Below are 27,194 nucleotides of genomic sequence, written 5' to 3' on the forward strand. Positions count from 1 at the left end.
GAACAACACTTATTTTGACTGGAAAGCTGAATAAACACAATTTTACAGTTTAACGGGAAGCATTTATCAAATTCATTGAGTTAAAATAGTGGCATAATTCAACAGAATATTTATGTGTTTTCTTCTTTCTTTTAATATTGTGTCAATAACATTTCAGGGTATGGATTAGGCTACAGACACTAGACTACACAGAACAAAATGTGATTATCCATTGATTCTAAGATGTTCACATTTGTTTTAATCTGTGCTACTTATAAAGTATGTTTATGTTTCTAACCTCCATTCAATTTATTTGGATAATTTGATTTTGCCATGTATTCTTGAGTATTGTAGTCTGTATTTTGACCAAGTAGGTCAAAGAAGTAACTTGGGAGATTAGAATTTCAAAAAAAATTTGTAAGCACCTGATTGTTCTTGAGTTAAGGTAAAATTTTAGTGTTTTTTTCAGAGAATTTTTTTTATGACTGCAAGACTGTTTTAAACTTCTTAATTTACAGCTCTCGAAACTTGTACCATTCCAAAAAAAAGTATGCCCTGTCTGGTAGTACGATGTAAAAAGATTACAAGTCGATTTCAGCCAACTCTTTGAAATATAGATAGTCCATGAAAGGTTGATCATAATTCTTATTCCTATTTCCCTAGAACATTAGTTCCTTTGAGATGAATGAGATGTAATGACTGTTCTTTTAGATAAGACAGAAACCCATGGTAAAACATGAAAATTTTTAGAGTATTTGCTTTTTGCTTTTCTTTTTAATCTTTGTGTCCTGTTCAAAGTGAGTTAATTTAGACACAGGATAAGTGTTAATTTGGGTAGAGGGTAAAGTTCGTTTTGGGTGAAATGATTAACATTCAGAAACTCCTAAAAGTTTATCTTAGGTAGATTTATACTTGCATTTAATATCAGTAAAAGCAAGTTTTAAGAACCACAATATGATATTAGTTTAGGACACTATTTGGATCCAGTAGCATTGGAAAAAAAGTAAAACAAGGATTATGTATGTTTAGGATAAGCTGAAGAAACAGGAGACGGACATGAAATTTGCTGGGCCTAATGTAGATACCAAAATATTGGTGAAGACATGGTCAAGAGTATGAAACATATCAACACATGACATGAATCATAGATTCATATTTTCACTAATCACAAAGTACCTCCTATATGCTAAGTCCTCTTCTAGAAACTGGCACACTGAGGTGACATACATGAGTAAGACTAGCTATCAAGAAACTGACATTTTATCAGCTAGAGAGATCTCCCCCAGAAGAGGATAATAACCACGGGGCATAGCAAAATCTGACCATATCAAATATCACAATAAATATAGACACTAGTAAACAAATGCTCATTTAGTATCTCACATTTTAAAATAAAAATAACATGGAATAAACATGAAAAAAGGTCTTCTTTCTCAGAATATAAGTTTATTGTATTAATATTAATAAATTTTCTTCCAATTTGCTTTGGGAAGAATCCTAGTTCATAGTTTATTCCTTCTGCATCTCCCCCAAAGTCCAAATTAACAGTGTCTCTTGATTTTCTCTCTTTAATATCATTATATTCTGTTCAGTTTATTTAATTAAATGCAACTAGATACTCTTCCTGCCTCTAGTCTTGTCCATTCTAGATGATTCTAAAAATTGAAGCCAGGCTTATCTTTTAAATGCACATATCTGATCTAAAAAGACTGGAAGAAAATTTTGGCTAGAGACACACGTGAAAAAGAATTTACATCCAGAATATATAAGGTTCTCTAAAAACCCAATGACAAGAAAAGCAAACAGCCAAATAAAATATGTGGAAGATGTGGAGACACTTCACCAAAAAGATATATGGATAGTATATAATAGCATCTGTATTAATAATGTTACTATCCAAACTATATATGGAAAATAATAAAAATATGGATGTTCAATATCATTAGTCATGAGGAAAATGCAAATTAAAACCACAATAAAGTACCTCTACATACCTGTTAGAATATCTAAAATCATAAACATATAAGATAGCATGGATTCAGGGCAACTAGAACTCTCATATGTATTGCTGGTGTGAATACAAAATTGAACAGCCACTTCAGAAAATATTTTGGCAATTGCTAGTAAAGTTAAACCTAAAACTGACATATGACCCAGCAATCCCAATCTTAGATATTTTATCAAGAGATATGAAAACTTATGTTCACACATATGTTTATATCCATTGTATCACAGAAACAGGAAGCAAGCTAGTGCTTTTCAACTGGAATTGATTAACAATCTGTGGTAAATTGATAAAATTAAATATTACTTAGCAAGAAAAGGTGATAGACATAACACCAGGGATGAATCTCAAGTATGTTATCCTGAGTAAAACAACCAATTATAAAGGCTACATAGTATATGAGTCCATTAATATGATATTTTGGAAAAGCCAAAATTATAGTGATAGAAAATGAGTCAATATTAAGACCTGGAGATGGGGGAGAGAACAGGGGATTTCTTGGGTGATGAAACTCTTCTATAATTTGACTGTGGTGGTGTTTCTGACTCTATCCCTTTGTCAAAACTTATAAAACTCTACACTGAAAAGGGTGAATTGCTGTAAGTAAATTACATCTCAGTAAACCTGACTTAAATAATGTGGTTGTTCCACTATTTAAAACCTTCAGTGATTCTACATTAGCCGAAGAATGAAATCCACACTCTACCACATAAAAGACGTCTTTTATTTCATGATTTTCTCTGATTGGCCTCCCTAAACTCCTCATTTCCCATTTAGTAATCAAATCCCATATTCAGTTAAACTGAAATAGCCAGTTTCCACAACAAGCATTCCCTTTCTACTTCTTAAATGAGCCATGAGTTTCAAATTTGTATACTACTCTTCTGATATGTAGCACTGCAATTTTCTTATTTTTTTTCTATAATTGCAATCAACTTGCTCCTGAACTCTCATTTCCACTCAATAGAGGAAAATATATAATCTGGTCTCTTTAAGGAAACTCTGGGCCTTTCAAGGTAAAAGAGTCTCTTAAGGTTAATTTCTCCATCAGTGTTGCATATAAACTTAGTCAATTTAAAATTCAAACTTACTATCAGGGATCTTGTCCCCTCTTCACAATCTTTCTTTTTGTCCCTCTCTGTGAACTGCAGGGGAAACGTTCATAACCTTGTGGCATTAGAAGGGGTTGCAGAGTCCTGAATTGTCACCAAGGCCAGTTGTGGCCTCTCTAATGTATCTCCATCTGTCCAGTGTCTGGTTCATCTTCTCCCCCAGCTTCTGCTGTTGCTGTGGTTTGCTGTGTCTGTCCACTGAGAATGGGCTTATATCATTGTTGTCCTGTCCATGGTATTAGCAAGGACCTCTAGTTATAAGGTCCCAAATTTTGTATCCTCCTTGTCTAGACTGCAGGCATCTTTTGTATAATTCAGTGATGTATCTGTCTTCCACTGAGTCATGACTTACAGAAGATAACAAATTCAATCCTCTGAGAATTGAATTTTACATTTAAGTTTTTAATAAAGAACCCACTTTAACTTTCAAGTGCCTGGGTCTTGTAATCTAAAAACCTACTTTTAAAAACAGTTTCTTTTGAATTGGGCTTCACTTTTTTAGAACCTCTTTTAGAATTTCGAAGTTGAAGTAAAAACTACTTTCATTCCAAGAGTCTAATCTTCCCCGATAAAATAATTGCCTCTAGATAAACAAAAAGCAGGAAGCACAAAGAAATAAGAAAAAAGTAATCAATTATCTTCCTATATATTCTGCACTGTTTGTCTTATATGTACTCTACTTCTTTCCCGAGTAATCTCCACTCATCCTTGGGGAGGGTCTTGAAGTAATATTTATCAGAAAATTCTGATCTCCAAAATGTTGATTACTGCTCCTATGTTTTCCCTTTGCAAATATTTTCCCCATTGTCAGTAATTATCACATTTTTTGAAGACTCTTTAATTAAACATTTAATTCTGATTTATTTTTCCATTTATGAGGTATTTAGAAGTATGTTTAATTTTACAGTTATCATTCAATATTCTTTTTTTCAAATTTATCTCTAATTTGATTGCATTTTATTAAGAGATGGTCTGACAACACTGATGAGTTGATATTGTGAAATGTATTGAGATTTGCTTGATGGGCTAATATACGTGATAATTTTTTAGATATTCCATATATTCATTAAATTAATATTTAATCTTTTCATATTGGGTACAGTGTTTTATATATTGCTCAGAAGAAATATGCAAAATATTTGATAACAATGCTATGTTGGTCAAACCAATCGGAAGGTATGTTCAATCACTCAGAACAGCTGGGGCCACATACGCCTTACGCAGAGATGGCAGCTGAAATTAGCTCTGAATATAGCGACTAGATAAGGCTTGTTAATTGTGTTGTTCATGTCTTATATATCTTCAGTATCTTTTTGTATGGTTAGCATATAATTATGACTGAGCGGATTGGTGTTGAAATCTCTGTGTAATGGTGAATTTGACAATTTCTCAGTCTTTGTATTCATTTTGTTTCATATATTGTAAAGATTTTTTAAAAATTTGTGTACGTTTCAAATAATTATATTGTCCTCGTAAATGAGATCTTGTGTCATCATTTGGCAATCTCCTTATCCTGAATAAGTTGGGTCTTTAAGTGTATTTTTTTCTGAAATTTATTGCCTGTATATGCTTTCTTTTTGCAGCATATTTTTATTTTTGGTATTACTCATTTGTTATTCTTATAGATCAAAATTTTGTCAGAATTGTAATTAAATTATAGACAGCTAATATTTTACCATAATATCTGTCCAATTTTTCAAGTCTTTTTTTAATTCATATTCTGGCTCATCGCTTTTTAATTTTTCTTAGTTATTACTTTTTATAATATTGTGATAGAAATCTTACAAGATACAATCTTTTATTATGTTTTCTAACTGATATTGGTGTAGAGAAAATATGTAGATTTTTATGCCTATTTTATCAATTTTACTATATTTTTAACATAATAGTACCACTAGATGATATTTTTATAAATCACTTTTTTCTTTTGTAAAATTTTCCTTTAAGTAAAAACCATGATAAAGTGAATCCTTTTTCTTCTTACTGTGTCTTTTAAAAAAATCTTTAACACTTTTTAAAAAATTTATCTTTAGCATGGCACAGATAATATACAAATGATTTAAACATAAAAGTATCAATTTAAGCAAATGTTTAAAGACATTTTATAGCTGTACATCCCTCAAATGAATTTAATGCTAATAAATTAGCATTAGTTATTTTCTTTTGTGGTTAAATTGTTAAAGTATTTGAGGCCAAGAGGAATTGACTAAAAGTCAGTGCACAATTATTTAAAAGGCATTTGTTTGTGTGTGTTGACCTGTAAACATAAGGCAAAATAGGACCTGACTAAGTCAAATAAACTTGTTTCTCAGGGCAGGTTAGCTGGGTCCCCTAAAGAAAAAGATAATTTTTCTTAGTTATTATTACTTTTTATAATGTGATAGAAATCTTACAAGATACAATCTTTTATTATGTTTTCTAACTGATATTGGTGTAGAGAAAATATGTAGATTTTTATGCCTATTTTATCAATTTTACTATATTTTTAACATAATAGTACCACTAGATGATATTTTTATAAATCACTTTTTTCTTTTGTAAAATTTTCCTTTAAGTAAAAACCATGATAAAGTGAATCCTTTTTCTTCTTACTGTGTCTTTTAAAAAAATCTTTAACACTTTTTAAAAAATTTATCTTTAGCATGGCACAGATAATATACAAATGATTTAAACATAAAAGTATCAATTTAAGCAAATGTTTAAAGACATTTTATAGCTGTACATCCCTCAAATGAATTTAATGCTAATAAATTAGCATTAGTTATTTTCTTTTGTGGTTAAATTGTTAAAGTATTTGAGGCCAAGAGGAATTGACTAAAAGTCAGTGCACAATTATTTAAAAGGCATTTGTTTGTGTGTGTTGACCTGTAAACATAAGGCAAAATAGGACCCGACTAAGTCAAATAAACTTGTTTCTCAGGGCAGGTTAGCTGGGTCCCCTAAAGAAAAAGATAAAACAAATTGAGTGCCTCAGTGTGAACAGGGTCTATCAACCAGGGTTACAGGCATGTATGTCTAAGACAACTCAAGGTTATAAAACAAATTCCTAAAAGTTCAGGTTTATGGCTTCACAGTGAGTCACTGTAAAACCTTCTGAATCCCATAAGGAACCTTTTATTTCAAAGTCAATGTTGGAATTGTTTGAAGAGACAAGAACTATCTCTGAACCAAAGCTCAGAAAGGATTACAGGTGTTTGAAGTAAACTTCTAAGGGGCTTTTCAAAAGTTGAAGAATGGGTATCACAGCTACCTTTTACATAACATCTGCCAGAAGCACTATTGAGTTTATCTGTACATAACTAGTACATATTGTCATTAAGGATTTTTATGGACTTCGTGGGAAACCATTGCTGTCTGTTCAAAATAGAGATTTAAATTTGTGATCTTTCAAGTAGACACCCAAGAACACCATATATTCAGCAATTCTGATGCAGGCTTAGAAAAAGAAGGAGCCAATTTGCATTTAGAATTTACAAAGTATTTACAGATATTTATAGTGGGTGGTTATACCTAGTTTGAAGAATAGTAATAGATATAATCAAAATATTAACTCCAATTATATGCACGAGTTTGTGGTTTAATGTGGGCACAGAGATAATAAGATGTGATGTTTGTTCTCCAGAGACCACCCTCCAGTAAACATGTTTAAGTTAGTTCTTGTTTTGGATAACTTCTTAAATGATAGGTAAAGAGGTTGATCCCATGCTAGAAGAATATTTGTCTTAATTTTATTTTCTCCTCTCTTATACAATTGATTTAAAATATTCAATGAAATATTAAATATTTTAAAGTAATATGTCTAACATAGAGATGCTAGAAAGATTAACAATAATATAAACACTCAGGTATATATCATAAAGGGTCTTTTTTGTGTTATTTTTTGTTTGTTTTTAATTTTTTGGCTTACACAACAGAAATTTATTGTCTCACATTTCTGGAGGCCAGAAGTCCTAGATCAAGGTGTTGGCAGGGTTGGTTTTTTCTGAGAGCTGTGAGGGAAGGATCTGCTGCAGGCTCCTCTCCTTGGCTTGTGGACGGCCACCTTCTCCATGTGTCTCTTCACAGTGTCTTCCATCTGTGTGTTTCTCTTGCCAAATTTTCTCTTCTAATGTGCTCCATCTTCATCTCTGTGGTGAGGGGGCTGCTTCAGTTTAACCCTAGTGTTCTAGGATTTTCACTCTTGTATTTTGTCAGTGGATAGTTGCTAGTTGATCTCCTTGTGAGGGGGACTGAAATCAGGAACTACCTATGTCACCATCTTGATGTTACTCAACACAAAATTTTAAAAATAGAACATAACCCATGCTCTTTCTCCTTGACATGTCTCCTTGCTTTTCATTATGGTATAAACAGACATGAATTTAAGACTAAAGAATACATTGTTCATAATTCCCTGATTTTGAACTTTATATAAGTGGAATATTTGTAGATAGCTATATTTGCTTTCTTCCTTCAAAATTAAAAATCATAGGGTTAATTATGTTCACACGTTATTATGTAGTTTATTCATTTATTGCTGCTGGGTTTTCTTAGCTTATTTGAGGTATAATTGATACATAGGAATAGTATATATTTAAGGTGTACAATTTCATGTTTTGATATGTGTTGATATTTTGAAATGATCACCAACATTAAGTTAATTAACACATTCATCACCTCTTATAGTTACCTTTTTCTTTCTTCCTTCCTTCCTCCTTCCTTCCTTTCCTTTCCTTCTTTCCTTTCTTCCTCCCTTCCCTTCCTCTTCCCTCCTTCCTTCCCTCCCTCTTCCTTTCCCTCCCTCCCTCCCTCCCTCCCTTCCTCCCTTCCTTCTTTCTTTTTCTCTCTCCCTCTCCCCTTTCCTCCCTCTCTCTTCCTTTTCCTCTCTTTCTCTCCCCCTCCCTGCCCCTCCCTCCCTTTCTCTGTCCCTCCCTTTCTTTTATAGTGAAAACACTTAAGATTTATAAGTGTTTCTCTGGCCTCATGTTTATCCACATTTTTTTGTTGTTCTCCTGTATGTTGGTTGGTCTTTGCTGTATTCCAGGGCCCCAAGGAAGGTAGAAAAGGCTTGAAGTCACAGTGATCGATTGACATAAGTTAGGTGGGTGACCAAAGAACCATGTGGTGGGATTGGAAACACAAAAACAAAAGTTCAAATAAATATTTAGCAAAACACTAAAAATAAAATTTAAAAAAAGGGTTGGGGGGTTGCTTCCCTGGTGGCGCAGTGGTTAAGAATCCACCTGCCAATGCAGGGGACACAGGTTTGAGCCCTGGTCCAGGAAGATCCCACATGCCATGGAGCAACTGGGCCCGTGCGCCACAACTACTGAGCTTGTACTCTAGAGTCCACGAGCCACAACTACTGAAGCCTGCGTGCCTAGAGCCCGTGCTCCACAACAAGGGAAGTCACCACAATGAGAAGCCTGCACACTGCAACAAAGAGTAGCCCCTGCTCGCCGCAACTAGAGAAAGCCCATGTGCAGCAACGAAGACCCAACACAGCCAAAAAAATAAAGAATACATTTTTTAAAAATAGCAAATTGCTGCTTATAATTCCATTACTTGAATACTTGAATGTACAGTTGGTCTTTGAATAACGAGAGCTTTAGGGGCACAACCCCCGCCTTCCCCCAGGCAAAGTAGAAAATCCCTGCATTAACTTTACAGTCAGCCCTCCACATCCCCAGTTTCACATACTCAGGCAGATTCAACCAACCACAAATCATGTGGTACTATAGTATGTATTTATTGAAAAAAAAAACCAGCCTGTAAGTGGATCTGCACAGTTCAAACCCATGTTGTGCAAGGGTTAAGTACTATAATTTATTTTCCTGTTAATGGACCTTAGTTTGTTTTCAGTATTGCTTTTCTTAAATGAATATTCTTATACATGTTTCTTGCTCCCTTGCTGCCTATATGCCAGGTATCTTTAGAGTGGATTGCTAAGTTGTAAGACATAAGAAAAGCTGAAATATTTTTCAAAGTAATTAAAACATGTACATGTGAGTCACCATTGTTTCTAACCTTCATTGCCACTTGTTTTTCTCAATTTTCAATTTTTGCCAATATCATGACTGAAATAGTTTTTATTTTGCTTTTAATTTTCATATTCTGATTAAAGTTAGGTTAGACAAATTGTCAAATATTTATTAGCAACTTGTGTGTCCTCAACTATGTCACTCCTAATTTGTTGAAATTTTATAATTGTTTTTTTATAAGTTTGTTATATGTTCTGAGTATGTTTTCCTTTGTTGGTTATATATATATTGCATTTATTTTTCCCTAACTTGTGGTTTGTCATTTTCATTAGACTAGAAATTCTTATGTTTTTGTTTTCAAATGGCCAGTGTTTTCCTTAATTGACCTTTTTGTGCTTATATAAAACATTTTTTCCTTTCCTTAAGTTATAAAGATATTCTGCTGCTTTTGTTTCTAAAAGATTATACATTGCTTTTTATATTTAATTCCTTGATTTATGTGAGTTGCTTTTTCTAAATGGTCATGGTCTTAAATTTTAAGACCTGTCTTTTCAGCAGAGAACTTGTGTCACTTTTTAAAAAGTAGCCAGTGAATCAAAATACTGTGGCAATTTGAAATCCATAATCATCCAGTTAAAAAAAATCAGTAGTAAGAGCTTATTTAACATTCAGAGTTTTTGCCTTGCTTCATGTATTCAATATTGATATGCTTTATGATTACATTTTAATCACATGTTATGTAACTGTAACAAAAATATAAATATGATCTGAAATAGTATTTTGAGAATTTTGGCATTTAAAAAGCTATACACAAGTTAAAATTTTGTCAGAATTTTTTTCATTACATTTGAGTTAGTGTGAAGTGTGAGCACAAAAATGAACGAAGTGACATTGATATTTATCTGAATAATTATTAAAGATAAGAAGTAAAAATGAGATGAAAGAGGCTTTTTTTGTTTTTCCCAATTAGTTCGTATATGATTATTTATTGTTAGAATGAGAATTTTTCCTGGTTTTCTTCATTATAGATGTAAATGATGAGACAGTTTACTTAATGGAGAGGTACAAATGAAAGGAGTTCTGTAATAGCATTGTTACTCAGTTTTTAAACTCTTTTCAAATTATATTCCAAATAACCTAGTGGTTTCTCATAAAACCTATTTTTAATATTATATCAGCTGGCAACTTGATTACTTCCTCCTTCAGTTTTATTGATTGCAAGGAATTGAATGACCCAACTTTCAAAAAGATTTGTTACCTAGCCATGAAGATCAATCACAAACTCAATTTCTAGGAATTATACCTAAAAGGCTTTATGAAGACTTTTCAAAAGACTATTAATTATTCCTTTTAATTCTTTTTCAACATAGAGGAAACCTGTTTACCCTGATATACAAATCATTTATTAGAAGAAAATAAAAATAGAATTGATTTCAATATACCCTTGCCAGTGCAATACATATTTTAATGAATGCTCCTATCTTATCTCATGTTTTAAATATATTTGAGTGAGAATTCTGGAGCCACAGTTAACTTGTTTAGTTTATGGGAAATAACAGTCATATAACCTAATTGGCAAAGTCAATCCTTGTCAAGCGAATCAACCAAATGAGCTTTACTTTCTATTAGAAAGTAACATAAATATGTTAATAAGTTCCTCCTTGGCAATCATTGAAATTCTAAATTTCAACTCTACAATAGATAGATTCCTAGCATGATTTGTGAGTCTGGTTGAAATAAAGAGCTACACCATCAGCTTTTCTTAAATTCTCATTCAGTCTCATTCATCTCTCTCTCTCTCTTTCTCTCTCTCTCTCTCCCCATCCCCAACTCTTTCTCTTCTCTCTCTCATTTGTACCATTGGATTTCCCTCCAATAGTGATGCATTAATTACTTGACAATTATTTGGAAATAATTTAGGACTTTATCCCTCCTGTACTCCATTTGGAATAAATCTGGTGAATAACAGTTTGATATGCAATGAAATGTCACAGTCCTCATGCTAAGCTTTTTCCATGTAAGAGAGAGGAAATAAGACTAGTCTAGGGCAAGAATATGGTGTATAGGTCTATTGATGGAACCATGTTGATTTCTCCCTTTATCAGGTACTTTGCCAGTTTTATACCACAGGATAATTCTGGATGAGTGAGAAGTATGACCGTCTTATGCAAATGTAGAGAAAGGCAAAAGTGAAAAGGGCCATAAAAAGAGGAGACCATAAATGATGCCTCCACTCAAATGTGTTCTCAGGCACATGAAAGAATAGACATTGACGTTAAAGATCTAGAATTTTTTTCTCTTTAAACTATTTGTGTTTACATAACTTAAGCAGTAATTAAGCTCTTAATTTTTACATAGGTCAAGTTGAAGGTGATTGGTATATGGTGGGTGAGAGGGATTTATTTATCTTCCTTTTTCTATATTTACATCCAGTTGAGGTATCACCATATATTGAATAGGTACTAGTGGTATGCAATGGTAGCTGGGTCAATGATCAGGATTCCATTTATTATCCAAGTGTATGCTTGAGTACCTTCTATACTGTTCTGATGTATTTCCCTGCATCAGTACCACAGTGTAATTAACATGGCTTTGTAAAAATACTTGCTATGTAATATTGCAAAGCAATAACTTTTATTCTGCTCTTAACGTTTTTCCTCCTCTTTCAGGAGTTGCTTAGCTATTTTTTTAAAATTTAAACTTCCAATCAAAACTTACCATTACTTTGTGAGTATCAACAAGAGCCCTAATGAGAATTTTTTAATGAAGTAAGTTTGAGTTTAATATCAATTGAGATTGATATATTGTATTTATGATGTCAAATTTTCTGTTTGTGAACATGCCATGTCTCTCCATTTATTCAGTACCTTGTTATTGTTATAAATTTTATATTTTTTCCCATTAAGTTATTACCCTAGTTTTCAGGGTAATATGCCTAAGTACCATGCATTTCTATTACTGTCTTTAATGGTATTTTGTTTGTAAGAACCTATTAATTGAGAAACTATGTGCCAGGTGTCTTTCATAAGTCTCAGCAAAACTGCATGATAATTTTCAGATTTTAAAATTTTATAATTGAAGTAGTTAATTCTCAGAGAAGTTAAGCAGCTGGTCAATATTAACTGAAGGGCAGAGATTGGTTTTGAACTTAGAACTAATTTCCAAGTGTCCTTGGCTAGACCTCACTTTCTAGAGAAACTTCAGTGTATATAGAGGAGACCAAATGTGAACAAATTATAATGCAGTGTATATAGTATCAAATGTGGGATTATAAAAGTATAATTAGAACCCAGAGGAAGAGACAATTAATAGTTTTTTCCTTGCTTACATTGGAAGATATTTTATATTAGGTATATACAATTACATATTTATAATTATATAATTATAGATTGTGTCAATATAATTTATATAATATGCATTTATAAATTATGTCCATATAATTTATATAATATACAATTATGTATTATATCAATATAATTTATATAATTATGTTAATATATACTAAACTATACTACACTAGATTTGCATAGTATATTTAGTACTAAATATACTAAATTTAGTACTATAAATACTAAATTTGCTTCTGCCTACCTGAGGTTCCATCAACTTATCAGAAATTTTGCTTCCCTTTTTAATATACTAAATTGTCCTATATTATTTATGAGCAAACTCAGAGGACATATCCACAGAAAATTCCTAAACAGCCTGCTGCCATTTCTTTTTAACTTTGTGACTTCAACTTATTTACCTAGTCACTATGTGTGGGGACAATAGTCATAATTTTCAGTATTTGTTACAGTTTTGTTCTGAATCATCTTTTCAAGAATGTTTGTATAGCTGAATTTTTGGAAAATAAAGGTGACATTTTTCTTTGGAGCAGAGGGCAGCTTTGTGTACTCCCCAATATAATAAAGACAATGTCTCCCTCCAAGGCAAAGGTTGAGCAAGTTTTTGTAAAGCCCATTTAAAAAAATTGGAGTTTCCCAAGCTTGGGGTTCCTCAGTTACGATGAAAACCCTCTGTTTATGAAGCATCCACCTGGGCTGCTCTGCATCACAAGCAGAGACAATGCAAATGTGGGTGAAGTCGCTTGTCTCTGACTCAAGAGTGTCATGTCATTAGCTAACATCTATGAAACTGTTGAAGGCCTACTTTATAGCTTGCATGTCAGGTAAAATCTCATGCCATTTACTGTTTTTAACAAGGCTCAGAGAAAATAGGTACACGTAGAAATACTACTGGGTATGAATGAGAGTTAATACTATTAATATTATTATTTTGTATCATTTTATTATAGATAATTTTTAATTTCTTAGGACTATTTTTTTCTTAACTATTTTATATTCTTATATAGCTTTTGGTACTAAAAAATCTTCATAGTGCAAAAATTCTCTATTTACTCACTTAAAAATATTGCCTTGTCTCTAAATACTGAGTTAGCTATAGTTTAAAGGTTGAATGTTACATTTTACTTATCATGTTTGGTGATTAACTTTTTATAAAAATCTAAAATGGATGAAGATAAAAATAAAAATAAGCATGATAATTTCAAATAGCAGTTTCCATATATTTTTATACAGCCTTTTTTAAACACATATTTTGGTCATCTAATTGAGCTCATGCCTCAAATTTTATTATTAAAAATTCATTTATGCCATATACCTTATTTCAGAAAATATGAGTTTAATAAGAACTCAGTGTCAGTTTTATATTAGGCTTTTCCGACTTGCTACCATACCATAAGTATTTTAGTATGCAATTTAAATGGTTATTAAAAGTTTCTTAGCTGGTGCACTTTATTCTATCAGTTGGATACACAATAATTTATTTAGTATTTTCTTCTTATTGGAAATGTTATCTGTTCTATTTTTCACCCTATACATAACATTGTCATGATCACTTTTGTGCATAAATATTTATTCACAAATACAGCAAAATGAAAGAATAGATTCCCAGAAGTAAAATTGCCTGCTCAAATTTTGATTGTAGTTAAGAACTTTGGTTTATAGTTTAACATTTATTCAGAAATCTTGTGCCATTTGATTTTTGGTGTTAAAAGAAATCTCAATAATATGGCAGGTGAAATGTAGAGGTTACACTTGGCTTTATTTGGGTTTTCAGTTTGGGAGGTTAATCATGGAAGTATATTAGTCATTTATTTATATGTACAATTTTTCAAATTGTCTGCCCAGGTTTTTCCAGCTGTAATACTATTCTGTTTCTCTCCACTGTGGTCAATTTCTGTCCCATATGACTCCATAAATTATTGAAGAGATAAAGGAATTGTGTACTGAAAAAAATCCCATTTATTCATCCTTGTAGCCACATAACCCTGAACAGCATATACATTTTGTGTTCAGATACTTTTGCTCAGCATAGGGTCAGTGAGAATCATTCGTGTTATGGCATATTGTCAGTGTTTTGTTACGTTTTACTGTTGATTAGTCCATTTTCTGTATATACATATTTTCAGTATTTATAAGCATAATAATATTAACATTATAATAACTAGCAATCATAATATTTTGAAGTCCATTGTCATAATTGTGCTGTTCCAAAGAAAGGTAATTACTTTTAGTTCTATATTCCTTTAATTCCAGAACTTGGTTTTATTCTTGAGTATTCATGTTGCATTCAGCAGAAATTTTTCTAACTCAATGTACACAGACAGTTCTACTTTTAAACTTACTTTTGGGTAAATTGTCAAATCAAACATTTTAGGTAGATGATAATGTCTCCTTCTAATGCAAAGGTTGAGCAGGTTTTCTTAAAGCCCATCATACAGACTTGGAGTTTCCTAAGTTTGGATTCCTCAGTTATGATGAAAACCCAGTGCATGGGCAGCATCTACCTGGGCTGCTCTGCCTCACATGGGAGAAATGGTGTAAATATGAGTAATCAAGTCCTTTGTCTCTGACCCACAAGTTTCATGTCACTTACCACCATCTACGAAACTGTTGAAGGCTTACATGGAATTCTACACTGTTTGCTATGGACTGAATGTTTGTTCCTCCCTCCCCAAAATCACACGTTGCAACCTAACCCCCAGTATGAGGGTATTTGGACGTGGGGTCTTTGGGAGGTGATTAGGTCACTTCAGGAGGTGATTAGAAATGGGATTAGTACCTTTATAAAAGAGACCCCAGAGAGCAGCCTTGTCTCTTCTGCTATGTGAGGTTACAGCAAAAAAGTGGCTGTGAAATAGGAAGCAGGCTCTTACCAGACACCGAATCTACCAGTGCCTTAATCTTAGACTTCCCAGCGTCCAGAACTATGCAAAATCAATTTTTGTTGTTTATAAGCCACCCAGTCCATGGTATTCTGTTAGAGCAGCCTGAATGGACTAAGATACTGTTTAATCTTTACTAGCAAGAAGGGCTCATGTAATTCTAAATGTTTCCAATTAGCATAGCCAGTTAAAGCTGGGAAGTCTTAAAATTGTAAGAAGTTATGCATGTCACCTGTAGGCCACTTCACCCAAATCACTGCACATTTCCTGAGGTCTCCTGATGGTAGCACTTATTTCTGTAGTGGAGTAGGCATGGGTTGTGCTTCTGGTTTGCCATTTTGCTAGAGTGAGGAAATTCCAGAGGTTTCCAGTAGGCATTCCTATTATTTTGGCTATTTCTTCATGGGTCAGAGAGCCAATATGGAAATTCTAAAAATTGTGAAATATGTCTATCTCAAGGGTACATTCAGAAAGTTACCACATGATGGGTCACTACCTGACCTTACTGCAAGTTCAGTTTGGACCAAGACTCCATCTATCACCTGACACCAAAAATACACACTTTACCTAATGAGCTGCAGTGACAATTTGGTGGTCAGGAATTAAGGTCAATTCAGCACCAGTGTCGTCTAATCTTTGAAAAGTCTCAGTATTTCTCCCCAGTGCACAGTCATTCTAGTAAATTATCTTAAGTCCTTTAAGGGGAAGGCTTAGAGGAAGACTTATGTTCTATACTGTGATAGTGCTGCAGGATCTTTCCTCAAATGGACCTGGCTTCTCTTTTTGTTTTTAATAGAATATATTTTAACAGTTTTACGCTTACAGAAAAAATTACACAGACAGTACAGACAGTGCCCATATACCCTCCCATAGTTTCCCTTATTATTAACATATTAAGTAGTGTGGTTCCTTTGTTACAATTAATGAATTAGTATTGATACATATTTTTATGAACTAAAGTCCATACTCTATTCAGATTTCCTTTGTTTTTACTTTTCTGTTCCAGGATCCCATCCGAAATAACACATTACATTTAGCTCTGTATGTTTTTAAGTTCCTCTTGAGCAGGACAGTTTTTCAGAATTTCCTTGTATTTGATGACCTTGACAGTTTCTGGGAGTACTAGTTGGGTATATTTAGGATATTTTATTGGAATTCGTCTGATGTCTTGTCATGGTTAGAATGAAGATACGGATTTGGGACAGAGATCGCAGAAGAAACACCATTTTGTCACTCATATAAAGGGTACACACATCAACATGATTTGTCTATGTTGATAGAGCCCTTGATTACCTGACTGAGGTAGTATTTGTCAGGTTTCTCCACTACAAAGTTACTGCCTGCCCCATTTCATACTACCCTCTTTAAGAGGAAGTAACTATGTATAGCCCACACTTAGGGAGTGGGGAGTTATACTACTCCTCAAGGATGGGATGGACTATCTATACAGATTATTTAAAATTCATCTCTATGGGAGATTTCTGTTTTCTCTCTTCTCCCATATGAACTCATGGGTATTTATTTTATACTTCGGGTTAGAATCCAATACTGCTTTATTAATTGTCACTCAAATTGTTCTAGCTTTATCCACTTGAAACTCTTTCAGATGGCTCCCGTGTGCCTTTGCCATTCTCTAATCATTACAATTTTTTGAGAATTCCCTACTTGATAGCATTACAAGATGCTGCAGACTCATCTTGTATATTTCCCACATCAGTCTTATCAGCCATTTCTCAAAGAAGCTCTAGGTGTGTGTGTGGCTGCTGAAGTATCGTAGCTTCTAGTCCTTTTCCGCACACAGAGCAAAGAAATATATACATGTATACTAACCTGTGCATAGACACATATCTGTAAGTATTTATATATGAACCATATGTATCTATATTAAGTTAAACATGAGTTCTTACTGTCTCCAACTCTGACGTTTCACCCCATGGATCATTCTAACATCTTCTGCTTGCTTAACTATGAATTTCCACTCCAACAGTAAGAAACCTGGCTCTCACTATCACCCATCCATTTACTTCGTTGGTCAATACCAGCATAACAATTGGTCTGTGTCCAGCGGTATCAGAATTGTTGCCTGTACCTCCATGGATGACAATGTTTTCAAGTAACAGAGATTATGTGCAGCCCCTTTTGACTTTATTCTTATATACTCCATTCATTTCCAAAGTTACTTCAATCAACACTTTTCCCCCAACTCCCTTTAATGTGGTTGCTTAATTCATGTGTAGTACAGGTAGATTCTCTTGTCCCAGTCTGCATTCTTTCTGGGGATCCCACAACATCCTAAATGTTCTTTTCTTTTAAATTATACACCCAAAGGTTCTCTTCGCTATTAAGTTCTAAGGATGTGGACAAATGTTTCTTTCACTTAGCAATATATATTTAGAGGTCCTCCATGTCTTTTTATGGCTTGATAGCGCATTTCTTGTTTTTGCTGAATAATATTCCATTGTATCGTAGTACCATAGTTTATCCATTTATCTTTTAAATAACATCCTGCTTGCTTCCAGTTTGGGGTTCTATCGACACTTTAAATACTTCGCTCTTCTTTTTTATTTTTTGCATGTTTTCTGATGTGAAGTCCGATTATTTCTTAGCCTGATTTAGCTATTGGTAAGGTGTGATTTTTTTCCTCTGCTTTTTTAAAGATTTTCTTACTGTCTTTGGTTTTCTGCAGCTTGAATATGATATGACTAGATGCAAAATTGTTGATATATATCCTACTTGGTGTTCTGTGAGCTTCCTGGATCTGTGGTTTGTTGTTTTTAATTAATTTTAGAAAGTTCTCCGTCATTAGTACTTCAAGTATTTCTTCTCCTCCTTTCTCTCTTTCTTCTCCTTCTGGTATTCCTGTTACGTAAATATTACAGACATACCTCATTTTATTGTTCTTGGCTTTATTGTGCTTCACAGATAATACGTTTTTTACAAATTGGCACTTTGTGGCAACACTGCATGGACCAAATCTATTGGCACCATTTTCCAAAAGCATTTGCTTACTTCATGTCTCTGTGTCACATTTTGGTAATTCTTGCAATATTTCAAACCTTATTATTTTTTTACCATCTTTATTGGAGTGTAATTGCTTTACAATGGTGTGTTAGTTTCTGCTTTATAACAAAGTGAACCAGCTATACATATCCATATATCTCCATATCTCTTCCCTCTTGCGTCTCCCTCCCACCCTCCCTATCCCACCCCTCTAGGTGGTCACAAAGCACTGAGCTGATCTCCCTGTGCTATGCGGCTGCTTCCCACTAGCTATCTATTTTACATTTGGTAGTATGTATAAATCCATGCCACTCTCTCACTTCATCCCAGCTTACTCTTTCCCTTCCCTGTGTCCCCAAGTCCATTCTCTACGTCTGCGTCTTTATTCCTGTCCATTTGTTATGGTGATCAGTGATGTTTGATGTTAGTACTATGAGTCGCTGAAGGCTCAGATGCTTGTTAGCATTTTTTAGCATGTAAGTATTTTTTAATTAAAGTATGTACAAATTTTAGACATAATGCTATTGTACACTTAATGCCTGTATAATTTTATATGCAATGGAAAACCTAAAAATTTGTGTGATTTGCTTTATTGCAATTCTCGTTTTATTGTGGTGGTCTGGAACCAAACCTGCAATATCACTGAGGTCTGCCTGTACACCTTTTGTAATTATCCCACTCTTCTTTCATTTTCCTTTATGTTTTTCTTTTCAATGTTTTTTCTCCCTGCATATCAGTCTAGGGAGTTTTAACTGATTTATGTTGAAGTTCACTGATTCTTATTTTGGCCACGTCCAGTCTATTGATGAGCCCAAAACAAATGCATTCTTTATTTATGTTCAAATGTGTTTTGATTTCCAGCATTGCTTTTGATTCTTTCTTGGAGTTGCCATTTCTCTTTTATAACCCCCATCTATTCTTGCATGCATCCACTTGCATACCTTCATTAGAGTCCTTAACATATTAATCATAGTTATCACAATTAAGTTTCCTGTCTGATAGTTCCAGTCTGTGTAATATTGGAGTTTGGTTCAGATGACCATTTTGTCTCTTCAGACTATGTAGTTTTGGCTTTTAGCATTCCTTGTATTTTTTTTATTGAAAACCACACATGAAATATCAGGTAATTGCAAATGAAGTAAATAAGCCTTAAGTGAGAGACTTTTTGTTAATCTGGGTAGAGTTAGGCTGTGTTTAATGTTTGCTGTAGTTTTTGATACCAGATGTATCAAAAACTTGGCTCCCTGTCGAATATTATTTGACTGTATATACAATGGTTTATTTCTGGTCTCTCACTTCTGTTCCATTTGGTCTATGTGTTTATCTTTATGCCAGTACCATACTGATTTTATCACTATAGTTTTGTAATGTACTTTGAAAGGAAATGTGATGACTCCAGCTTTGTTTTCTTTTCTCAAGAATGCTTTGGCTATTCAGGGTCTTTTGTGGTTCCACATGAATTTTAGAATTTAGTTCTATTTCTGTGAAATATACCATAAAATTTTTGATAGGAATTACATTGAATCCATTGATGGCTTTGAGTAGTATGGGCATTTTAACCATATTCTCCTCTGTGAAGAGCTTTCCACTTATTTGTGTTTTCAATTTCTTTCATCAAAGTCTCATAGTTTTCAGTGTATAGATCTTTCATCTCCTTGCTTAAATTTATTCCTAAGTGGTTTATTCTTTTTGATACTGGTGTGAGTGGGATTGTTTTCTTTATTTCTTTTTCAGGTATTTTGTTGTTACTGTGTAAAAACACAACTGATGTTTGTTGATTAGTTCCAACAGTTTTTTGGTGGGGTCTTTAAGATTTTTCTATATATAAGAGCCTATCATCTGCAGAGGTACTTTTACCTCTTCCTTTATAATTTGGATGCCTTTTATTTCTTTCTCTTGCCTGATTGCTCTAGCTAGGAATTCCAATACTATATTGAATAGGGTTTGTGAGAGTGGGCACTCTTTTCTTGTTCCTGACCTTAGAGGAAACAGTTTCAACCTTTCACTATTGAAGTTTCTGGCAGTAAACCCCATGAATGTGTCAGGACATCACAAAGACTAGGCTCTCAGTAGTTTCTTACTATAAAGCTAGTCTCCATTTAATCTCCAGCAGCTTGTCAAAATTGCTACTTAAATGTTCCTACCAATTCTTGGCTGTAGAAGTTTGTACTCCAAGTAAGCTGATCTAAGCTCTGATTCTCTATATTTTCCTGTCCTTTCAAATTTGGGGTTGTCAGTTTGACCTGTGACATCAGTTCTCTGATGGGCCTACAAAAAGTTGTTGATTTTCATTTGTTCAGCCTTTTTTTTCCTTGTTGTAAGAATCACACAACAAGATTTCTAAGCTTGATTAGATGTCATAACTGAAATTGGTAGACCTAGACAGAATTTAAAAAATAAGATGATAACACTCCGTCTTCCATTTTAGTCAAGGGGTTATAGGCTTATTTTGTGACTTAAGTCTCAATGTTAGGTTAGATGTCATGATTCTCTATTATGGCAACTTATGTGGGGATTTGGTCAACAAACATCACTGCTGGTGATGATGATTTTTCAGTTATATAGATCAAGCAATATTATAGTATGTTGATCATCTCTTTCATTCCTTGGGACAATATGATCAATTAGCCAGCTCCAGAGATCCCAGAAAGCCAAAATATTCTGATTAATGGTATGATCCTACTGTTTTTCATGGTAAATAAACTCCTCCTTTTTGATGATTATGTGCTGCCACTTGGCCTCTGCTACGGTGTGATCCAATTATCCCAAACGAAATCAGGGAGCACATTTCAGGAGCAGCATCCCCTCATGGTCGTTCCTGACCCACAAAGGAAAACAACCACAGTTTTTTCAAGGATATGGGTGTTCCTCTCACTATGTGTATCTCATGAGCATAGTGATGGGAGTGTCTTCTTGACATTCTTATGAGATGTAATTGAGGGTTGGTATGAGGGTTGCAGAGATTAAATACATCCCAACCTTCGTGTCTCCTGATGTTGTTTGACTCTTTTCTCCACATCATGCCTGGGAAGATCTATCATATCAATCTCACTAAAGGTCTGTAATCTTGAAGTCCAAGTCAACAAAGCAAGTAGTTGGAGCTACCTTCAGCTGCATAAGATAACACATTAAATCAAGAATCTCTACTAAGGGCATGTCCTAGTGTTTTATTCTAGCCTTCTCAGTCTAGCACCCTTAGAACCCATTCTCACACCAGTTCCCAAGGTTTCTTTTGACATATATTTGCAAAATATTGGAATTGTTTTGTGTGTAAGCTATTTCCTCCTGCATCATAGTATGTGTCTGGCCTTCTGGATCATGCCGATATTTGACTTTAGCTATGGGTCTCATGCCAACAGGCGGTGATGGTGGTAGGCTTAAGGAAAATTATTGCCTCGTTATAAGATATATGCTCCAGGTAAGGTTAACAGAGTTTTCAGCAAAGAGAGGCAAGTCTCTTTAGACGCAGATGGACAGCTACTTCCACTGGCAAGGAGGCTCAGGGTGACTGAATGCACAGATTCTCAGTGTCAGTGGAGCCCATCAGATGCTTTCATTCTAAATGTCATGGCCCTTATGCTTACCAATCAAAATCCTAACTTTCATATGAGAAACTGATCAAGACTATAAATCAAATCAGCGTTCTAATTCTGTAACTAGCACACTTAAAATTTGTGTTTAATGGTAAAAAGAATTTGGCTCTGAGGCTGCAAAAAATAAGAGATTATTCTGCTTCTACAATGGAAGTTATCTGGTTCTGAAATCATGACTTGATCTGATAATTTAATAATCGGAGCTCCCTAGGAACTTGCTTCCATTGTCATATCACAATAAACCACAAGTAAACATCTTGAGTCATTTTGATGCCAGTATACACCATAGATTATTATTATCCCATTTTCCATAAACAAGATGTTCAGCAACACCATGACTAAACCAATCCAAAAATTCTGTAATTGAGAGACAGTCTCCTAGGACCGCTGGTGGTATCAGTCAGGGTCCTAATACAAGGCAAAAACTATCCTAATAGTTTAAACAGAGATTTACTAAAATATTACTTCCTTAGTGAAGCATTCTTTTAACACCCTATTTAAAAATGCAACCTCATGTACTGCCGAGATACCACTTGCTTTATTTTCCTCCAGAATTCTTACTGCCACTTTTTAAAATTGATATTGTTAAGTCTTATATGTGCTTTATTACACTAAAATGTAAGCTCCACAATTTCAGAGATATTTGTCTGTTTTGTTCATTGCATTATTCCCGTCACCTAGAACTGTACCTGTGAAATGGCAATTCTTGGGAAACATTTGTCAAAGAAATTGAGCAAACTCCATTCAAAATGAAGAAAGAGTGCCTCCTATATAAAGGAGGGGGGTTGTATTTCCTTTTCAGAATTAGGACAAATTATAATCCCAATATGTTTAAAAGACATAAGACATATATATGTATTTTTAGAAGCCTGATGAGATGCTTTTATGACAGGTTATTCTAAGAAAAATGATGTTACCTTTATGAATGATTTTTGGCTTTAAACATTAAAAGCACTTTGTGGGGCTACACAAAACTTTTCCTTTACCATTTGAGGAAAAGGAAGAGACTTTTTAAAAATCATTTTAAAATTATTCATATTAATGATAAAATTGAAATGTGGTAAAGAGCTGATGATATTGCAATGAAGTTATACATTTAGTGAATGTTTATATGCTTTTAGCTTCACTAAACAAATATTTCTGACATAGAAAATTAATATGTTCTTACATCTACTTGAGAAAAAATATTCTATCTGCACATTGGTTATATTTGTCTTTTCCACTTACGTCCTGGCCTTCTTGCCCAGGGCAAAAGGAGTAAAAAGAGCTAGAAATGGTATTTATTACAAAGAGTAACCAACCATAAAGACTATAATTGAACCCACAAGTGTAGTCATTACATGATTAATTACTTGGGCAAATCAGCCTCCTACATATATCATAAAAATAGTTGAAGGACCTAGAAGAGAATGTACAAAAACCAGGTTTGTCATTAGAAAAATCACTGCCATCCGTGGTTTGTTTTCAGTATTTCTTTGTTTTCACCACTGTTCCTCCCTCTAATCCTCTATATTAATGACATTTTAGATAAATGCTTTGATGATTAAGTAGTAGCAATACTAGAATAGGCTGAGGCGAACATTTTTTCAAGTTTTTGTCACACACACAAAAGATTAAACTCGACGGTTTATTTGGCAACTTACATGTCTATTGTTTGATAGATTACTGCTCTCATTTCTAACATTTTTATAATGCTTCAGTTTAGTAGACAGTATATCAAAATAGTTTTTTTCTCATGTTAAAAATGTATTCAATACCATATACAAGGCTCTGGAAAAAGAGTGTAGAGAATAGTCAGATGTGGTGAAAACTGAGATGGCTTCCTTTGCTCTGGCTGTTCTCACACCTGGATATAAAGCCTAGAATTTCTGAAGCTGTCCTAGAACCTTGAGAAGAATCAGCCTGGGGGTGTGGGGAGCCACATACTTGAGATGGCAGATCAGAGAGGTGAGAAGAACCCAGATCATGGATGATATCATTAAACTATTGGGACAAGTAAAGGTAGGATGTGTCCTGAATGTGAACATTGAGTCTCCTCAGGCTCATTCTCTTGCTCAAAAACCTATAATGTCACTGAGGTGGCTTCCATGTCCTGGGTATTGTCAATAGAGCTGCAATGAACATTGTGGTACATGACCCTTTTTGAATTATGGTTTTCTCAGGGTATATGCCCAGTAGTGGGATTGCTGGGTAGTTCTATTTTTAGATTTTTAAGGAACCTCCATACTGTTCTCCATAGTGGCTGTATCCATTTACATTCCCACCAACAGTGCAAGAGGGTTCCCTTTTCTCCACACCCTCTCCAGCATTGATTGTTTGTAGATTTTTTGATGATGGCCATTCTGACTGGTGTGAGGTGATATCTCATTTTAGTTTCATTTGCATTTCTCTAATTATTAGTGATGTTGAGCATTCTTTCATGTGTCTGTTGGCAATCTGTATATCTTCTTTGGAGAAAAATCTATTTAGGTCTTCTGCCCATTTTTGGATTGACTTGTTTGTTTTTTTGATATTGAGCTGCATGAGCTGCTTGTAAATTTTGGAGATTCACTTTGTTATAAAGCAGAAACTAACACACCATTGTAAAGCAATTATACTCCAATAAAGATGTTTATAGGTTTTTTTCATTTTTTTAATGTCCCTCATTACATCTGTACTGTTATTAAAATCATTTAACTTTACCATTATAAAAAAACAGGAAGGTACTTTGGTCTTACTTTTCACAATATAACTCAGAGTGAATTTTATTTAGTCTCATCCTTCCAATCAAACTACTTATATTCATCTAAAGTTACACTGAAATGTATAATATTTGTGCTTTGATTGAAACACCCATTGGATGGTATACTATTCCTCTTATCTATTTGGTAAGATTGTGAGTATCCACTTCAATAACACTCAGACCCCTTTCCAGTGATGCTTGCCCCAGGACTGGGCAGCTCCTTCAAGCTGGGTCATATAAGTTCCCCCTTGGATTTTAGAAATGACTTTAAAAAGTTCCACTCAATCTTATTATTCCAATAAATCACAAAAATATATCTCTGGAGCGTTGGTGATGATGATTTCCTTCAGAAAGATTTAAGAAACTGTGGGCATTCGTGTTAACTGAAAGCAAGATAAATTAGCCTTGCAATGGGAAAATAATACAGCAATTTGAAAGAGAACATTACACATTACTGTCACATGTTGAAATCATGTTACACATTGAAAAAGAGAAAGCAGAAAAAACATAAGGGCAATATGACTGAATATGAAACAATTTTTTATTTTATGTTTTTTAACTTTATTGAGGAATAATTGATCATATAAATTTGTACATATTTAAAGTGATTTGATATACATATACATTGCAAAATGATTACCAAGATCAAGATAATTAACACATATATCATCTTACATAGGTAACATAGTTAAAATAGGTAATTCTTTTTTTGTGTGGTGAGAATGTTTAAGATCTACTCTCAACAACTTTCAAGTATACAATACTGTATTATTAACTATAGTCACCATGCTATACCATAGATCCTCTTCTTCTAACTGTAAATTTGTGTCATTTGACTTCCAACACCCTATTTCCCTCACCCCCCAGCCACTGGCAACCACCATTCTATGTTCTGTTTCTATGAAATCAGCTTTTATTTCCCTATGATACCACATATAAGTGATACCATACAGTATTTGTCTTCTTCTTTCTGGATTATTCCAATTAGCGTAATGCCATCTAGATACATCCAGTTTGGTGCAAATGGCAGAATTTCCTTTTTTATGACTCAATATCCCATTATATATACATATATATATACACACATAGATATACATATGTGTATATACATATATGCACATGTATGCACACACACACACACACACACACCATTGAAAGACATTTAGTTTTTTCTATATCCTGGCTATTGTGAATAATGCTGTAGTAAACCTGTACAGATAACTCTTCGAGATGCTAATTTCTATTCCTTTGGATATATACCCAGGAGTGAGATTACTGGATCATATGGCAGTTTGATTTTTAATATTTTTGATTAAAAACTCCATTTTCCATAATGGCTGTACCATTTTATGTTCCCAACAACATTGGATGAGAGTCCCCTTTCTCTACATCCTTGCCAACATTTGTTATCTCTTGTGTTTTTTATGATAGCCATCTTAACAGGTGTGAGGTGATATCTCATTGTGAGGTTTTGATTTGCATTTTCCTGATGATTAGTAATGCTGAACACCTTTCCATATACATCTTGGCCATTTGTATATCTTCCGTGGAAAAATATTTATTCAGGTTCTTTGCCCATTTTAATTGGATTCTTTGCGTTTTTGGATATTGAGTTTGTTATATATTTTGGATATTAACCTTTGATGAGATATGAACAGGCAAATAGGCTAGTGGAATAGAATAGAGAGCCCCGATATAAGTCCACACATTTATGGTCCACTAAGTTTTGACAAGGGTTCCAGGAACACACAATGAGATAAGTGTAGTATCTTTAATAAGTTGTGTTGAGAAAAATGGATATGCACATACAAAAAAAAAAAAACACTGGACTTTTGTTTTACACCACTTACAAAAGTAAACTAGAAATGAATCAAAGACTTAAATATAAGACCTGAAACCATAAAACTAGAGGAAAACTTAGGAAAAGAAAATCCTTGACATTAGCATTAGCAATAAAATTTTTTGCATAAGACATCAAGAGAATGGGCAAAAAAACAAAACCCCCCAAAACCCTAAAATAAATGAGTGGGACTACATTAAACTAAAGAGCTTCTGCACAGTAAAGGAAAAGATAAATAAATTGAAAAGGCAATCTACAGAATGAAAACAATTTTTAAATAAAGTCAAAACACACCTTCTAAAATAAAGAATATATTCATTACAAAAAAGACAAATAAACCTCAAAGGATTTGACCAATTAGGCATAACTATGAATAGAAATGACAGATTTCTGAGGAAATCACCAAAATGCAGCACAAAGATTAAAATATATGAAAATATCAAAGTGTCTTAAGAGAAAGCTAAAGAAAAGAAAGGAATAAAGCAATAGGAGTTGAGGAAGAAGTAAACAGAGATTGGGGAAAAGTCAATATTTAAAGAGAAACTGGTATACGCATTATACAATGCTGAAAAAAACCAAACTTTTCAGATTGAAGAAACATATCAAGTCCTGAGCAAGACTAATAATGTGTTTGCCACTGGAAAAGAATAATGGTAAAACAGAAAATCAGTGGCAAATCTGAACAGCTACCACAGAGAAAATACAGATTACACTGAAGAAAATAAAGTTGGGCTTATGATAGCCTTCTAATTAT

This window comes from Physeter macrocephalus, chromosome 5, assembly GCF_002837175.3.
Source record: "Physeter macrocephalus isolate SW-GA chromosome 5, ASM283717v5, whole genome shotgun sequence".
NCBI lineage: Eukaryota > Metazoa > Chordata > Mammalia > Artiodactyla > Physeteridae > Physeter > Physeter macrocephalus.